Source organism: Ictidomys tridecemlineatus, chromosome 10 (genome assembly GCF_052094955.1).
Source record: "Ictidomys tridecemlineatus isolate mIctTri1 chromosome 10, mIctTri1.hap1, whole genome shotgun sequence".
Taxonomy (NCBI): Eukaryota; Metazoa; Chordata; class Mammalia; order Rodentia; family Sciuridae; genus Ictidomys; species Ictidomys tridecemlineatus.
The window spans coordinates 48,623,089-48,629,033 of NC_135486.1; positions in this window are offsets into that span (position 1 = coordinate 48,623,089).

The window sequence follows — 5,945 nt, forward strand, 5'->3', positions numbered from 1 at the left end:
CCTAGTTCCAAGAAGTGGTTTCTGAGCAGTGTCCCTCCTGTGGGCTAGTGGCCAAGCGTCCCTTGTGGAAGGAAAAGGAAGTTGTCCCTACCTCCTCCTTCCCATCTAAACATGAAGCTTGTGCTACTCTCAATGCCAGCGCTGAGTCGTTGGGGCTTACGGTTTCTTAGCCAAAAGGTGCAACAGTGTCAACAACAGAGGGGCCTGATTCCTTAAAATTGCACAGAATTCTGCAGAGCAGGCCGGAAAATCCACACTTGTTTACTATTTCTTCACAGGCCGAGTGGCCCAGAGTCGCTGTGAGAACACCACATTACTGAGTCCCAGACAGCAGACTCTGAAGGCAGGCTTCCAGGGCTCCTGTGGTACTGAAGGGCACTGTGGAGACTCGAGTGTGGGTGGGGGGAGATGGAGGGAAGCTTTGTGGAAGCCAGGGTGCCCTATGGCCCCTGGAGTCTGATAAGGTGTGTATGTGGATGGGAAGAAGGAAGGACATGTTGTGAGTCTTGCATCTGCAGCAAGGAGTGAGGAAAGAGAAGACAGTAAAGGAAGAGGAGGGTGTCTTAGTCAAATCAAGCTGCTGTACCAAATATCATTTTATCTCATGGTTCAGGAGACTAGGAAGTTTAAGATGGGGGACAAGTTTTGGTGTTTGATGAGGGCCTTATTCCTTGTTGATGGTGCCGTTTGCTGCATCTTCATGACATCACATGGCAGAAGGGTCAGAGTGAAACAAACCAACTCTCAAGCCCCCTTACAGAAGCCCTAATTGAATCCTAAAGGCATCACCTTTTTGTGTGTGTGTTGGAGATTGAGCCCAAGGTCTTAGCATGCTAGGCACTCACTCTAACAGAGCTACACCCGTGGCTGCTATAGTTTGTTTGTTTTTCCTCCCAGGTACCAGGGATAGAACCTAGGGATGCTCTGAGCTACATGCCCAGCACCCTGCCCTCCCCATCTTTTGAGCCAGTCTCACTATGTTGCCAAGTCTCACTTCAAAATTTCCATTCTCCTGCTTCAGCCTCCCAAGTTGCTGGAAGTTATAGGTGTGCATTACCAAACCCATCTTATAGTTTAGACCCTGAATGTCCTCTTAAGATCCATGTGTTAAAGTCTTGGTTCTTGACTCATGGTGCCACTGGAAGACAGTAGAACCTCTTGGAGGTGGAGGAAGTTAGGTCACTGAGAACGTGTCCTTGAAAGGGATAGTGGACCCAGGCTCCCCAACCAACCATGGATTGAAACCCCTATAACTGTGAACCAAAATAAACCTTTCCTCTTTATTAAACTGATTACCCCAGGTGATTGTGACAGTAACGGAAAGCTGAATAACACACCAGCCCAAGGCCCTGCCTCTGAATATTAACACACTGGAAAATTAGTTTCAGTATATTAATTTTGAGAGACACATTAAGACACAGGAGTGTGGCCCAACAAGGACTGTTTGGGATAATTTTACCAGGAAGCACAGGATGTTTCGGTTATTTTTGCCAAGTCTATACCAGCTTTAGGGGTACTCCTCCTCACTTAGTGTAAGTTCCAACACCACTTAAGAATGTGTTTTGCTCTGTACGTGTCCCTTACACATAACAGGCCTTTGGAAATTCTTCTTGAATGAGTAGACGAATAGCCACAAAACCAAACAGAGGCACAAATAGGGACACAGGTCCATGGGGACATCTGGTCCCTGAGCTTACTCTTTATTTTCCATATTTCCAGTTCACTTTGCAATTTCCTCTCTTGCAAAAGCTTACCTTTGAAATGTAAGTTTTTTAAAATTTTTTATTTCTTACATACATGACAATAGTGGAATGCATTACAATAGTAATTATCCATTCAAAGCACAATTTTTCGTTAACTGTATATAAAGTATGTTCACGCCAAATTATGCCATGATACATGAGCTCTTATTTTTTTTTTGCATTACAATTCTTGATACACCTTTATACCACAATTTATCATATCTCTATATGTATATAAGGTATGTTGACACCAAACTCACATCTTCATACATGTATTTTGTCTAATGATGACCCTCTCCTTCCACCATCCATACTATTCCTCTTCTCCCTCCCCTTCCCTCCCACCCCTATTCCCTATCTAGAGGTAATCTTCCTCCCTTGCTCTCCCTCCCAATCTCATTTTGAGTCACCCTTCTTATATCAGAGAAGACATTTGGCATTTGTTTTTTTGGGGATTGGCTAACTTCACTTAGCATAATCTGCTCTAATGCGATCCATTTCCCTGCAAATGCCATGATCTTATTCTTATTTTTAGTGCTGAGTAATATTCCATTGTGTATAAACGCCACATTTTTTTTTATTATTCACTCATCCACTGAAGGACATCTAGGTTGGCGCCACAGTTTAGCTATTGTGAATTGTGCTGCTATAAACATTGATGTGGCTGTGTCCCTGTAGGATGCTGTTTTTAGGTCCTTTGGGTATAGTGCAAGAAGAGGAATAGCTGGGTCAAATGGTGGTTCCATTCCAGCTTTCCAAGGAATCTCCATACTGCTTTCCAAATTGGCTGCCCTAATTTGCAGTCCCACCAGCAGTGTATGAGTATACCTTCCCCCCCCCCCACATCCTCGCCAGCGCTTCTTGTTGTTTGTCTTGGTTCCAATGTGTTGCTACAGAGGGTACCCCACCTGGCTTCTACTCACAGGCAGCCTTTGCCAGCATGTCAAGAGGGGAGCATGAGCCTCAACCTAGCCAAGTCTACACTTACAGTGCTCTCAATTATGAAAGCTCAAGCAGCATTTAAAATCCAAATCTTTATAACCAAGGAAAAAGTCAGGAGGGACTACTCAGAATGATTGTCAATACAGCTCTGTACTGATCAATATCAGACCTAGTTGAGTGTTCCTTCTTATTTGTGGTGCTAAGGATGGCACTCAGGCCTCATGCATATTAGGCATGTGCTTTACCTAAGCTACATCCCAAGTCCCTGCTTTTTAAAATATAATAAGGCATATCCATGATTCACTAGTGTCTGTGCAGTTTCCATTGGGTTGTTTGCCCAAAGGTCAGAAAATTCATTGCTTTGTAAACCTTAGGCACGAAGAGTAAATTGGACTAGGTCAAGTGAGTTCACAGCCACTGTGACCTTCTGAGAAAGGAGGCAACACCTGACCCAGAACTATGTAAGAATGAATGAATGCATTCTTTCCTTCCATAAAGAACTGAGGGTATCTTTGACATTTGTCTGTTTTCTTTTTGCCGTGAAAATATAGATATCACATTGACTGGGGCAAAAACTCCATGCAAGACTAGCAAGGGAAGGTCAGTTGGAGGAGCTCATGGGATGTAATGACAGTATGAGCTTCTAAAACATCGTTATTTCAGATAGAGCTACATTTCAGATAGAATTAAATAATGCATATGATTGTAACAAAATTACGCAATAACTAATTTTGCAGTAGATGTTGTGTCAATTTAACAAATACATATTCTTGTGTGCAAAGTTATTATACTAGAAGAGGAATGTTTAATGGAAAATTGATAAGCAACTTTTATGCTAAGAAGGCTAAAAGTGACCCTAACCCCAAATAAAAACAGATTATACTAAGATAACAGTAAGGAAGGAACAAATTGCTATTCAGAATCCAAGGAAAGAAATGACAACAGCTGGAAGGGAACAAGAAAAACTTCTACCTGAAGGTGAAGTACAGGTAGAAAAAACAGAAAACGTTTTTAACTTGAGTGTTAGGTGAACTTAGCTCTAAGTCTGGAACTAAAAACTAGAACCAGACTGAATCACCTCAGATCTCACTCTGAAGCAAACTTTAAAAATATATATATATAATTTCTAGGGCTGCCCTAACGAAGAACCACAAATTGGGTGGCCTAAACAATAGAAATTATCTCTCAGTTCTGGAGACTTGATGTCTGAGATGAAGGTGTCAGCAAGGTCGGTTCTAGACCTTTCTCCAAGCTTCTAATGGTTTGTGTTGCATTTCATGACTTGGAGATACCCAATCTGTGGCTTCATGTTGGGATGGTATTCTCCCAGTACGTGTCTGTCAATCCCCTTCCCGTTTTTTTTTTTTTTCCCTTTAGTTGTAGTTGGACACAATACCTTTATTTTATTTATATTTATGTAGTGCTGAGGATGGAACCTAGTGCCTCACACATTCTAGGCCAACTCTGAGCTAAAATCCAAGCCCCAATTTTTCCTTTTTGATAAGGATACCAGTCATCCTGGATTAGGGCCCACCATAATATCTGCATTTTAACTTCATTATTCCTGTAAAGACTGTCTCCAAATAAGGTCATATTCTAAGATACAGGCTAAGGTTGCAGGGGGAGTGGTGATCTGATATAGGAGCATGTGGGGACACAAAATGGGAAGCCTACCAATCGCTTGGGAGAGTAAGAATAGTTTTTGCTTGAGCCAACGGCCTCTGGGTTATGAATCCCTTTCTATTCTTTTTCTGGCTACCCAGCTGTGCAGGTAGTAAAAAGTGACTTACTTGGGAGGCAATACAGATAGCACCAGTGTGATCTTCAGAATCATACTATTTAGGTTAGCAACCTTGCACTAACACCTACTAGCTGTGACCTTGGCAAGTTACTGGCATCTCCAAGGACTCTATTCACCTCCTTGGTAAAATAGGAATAACTCATAGAAATGTGGTGGTGTTATAATGAAATGTAAAGTCCATAGTGCTTCATAAAATCTGGCCATTGTTATTATTCACGGAACTGGCTTTACCTTCAGTGGACCTAAATAATTTCCACAAGGGTTGACTCATACTGCTTTTACCAAAAAGTCAGATATGAACATGCTAAAAAAATTCTAGGAAAGCTTTGTGTGAAAACCAAGAACTATATCTACTCACCTCAACATTCTGAACCTCCATTCTGTAGCCATTTTACAGCTTTTGATAAAGGTTTCAGGGAGTAGATAGATGCTCTGGCTATCTTGACCTTTGTTTTGAGATTTCGAACACATTATCTGGGAATTTCATTCCTCTAGTGGTAGACTTTCATATAGAGAACTACTACACAACCCAATCACTCACTCCCAGCAGTAAAGTTAGACCTATTTATGTGGTGGCTTTAGCTTGATTTGTTTTGGCTCTTTTGGAATACCTACTTGTTTTATGTGTACCTTTTAAGGCTGGATATTTATTGATAGAAGTGTTTTTATTAAGTGCAAAATAATACTGAACTATAAATTGACAAAGCATAATTTATCCCCCAATTTTCTTGCAGATGCTTTAGAGTTAGATAAAGTACAGGTAGAAAAGAACAGAAAACGTTTTTAATTTGAGTATTTGAGTATTAAGTAACCTTCGTAAAAAAGTACAATGGGAAAAATGTGTGGCTTGTCATCTCAATATTAGGCTTACTGTAAAGTTAGTGAGCTTTCATGGAACTCAGTTACTGGTTATCTGAACACAAAATGCATAAAAGGCAGACATTTATGAAGCACTTCCTTGAACACCCAAAAAGCTATCACAATATGCTATCATGCCCAGCTTGTGTTCTCAAAAAATTACCCCTGGGCTTATTAACTGTGTGATGCTGGGTTACTATTTCACTGGTAATTAGTCTTCCACCAGGCAAATGCTTACTGCTGCATTCTAGTTTCCAAGAAAGGAGAGAGGAGACCTGTGTTCTAAAACATCTAAGACTGATATGCTAGGCAATAACAAAACCTAACAGCCTTTTTAAATTATGCAAGTGCCAGCTGAAACAGCCAATTCCCACTACCTCTTTGTTCCAAATTACTCCTTCGTGGTAGAAGGTTCTTTTTCTATCTGGCAGAAAAATTCTCAACCCTAAATTTCCATGTCTTAATACAAAAAAAAAAAAAAAAAAAGAGTCACTTCCTAAAATCTATCTCTCTTTCCAAAATTCAACAGAACTCATCACTAATATTTTTCTCCCTCATGGTAAATCTAACATGAGTAAATTTAGAGTCTAAAAAAACAAAAA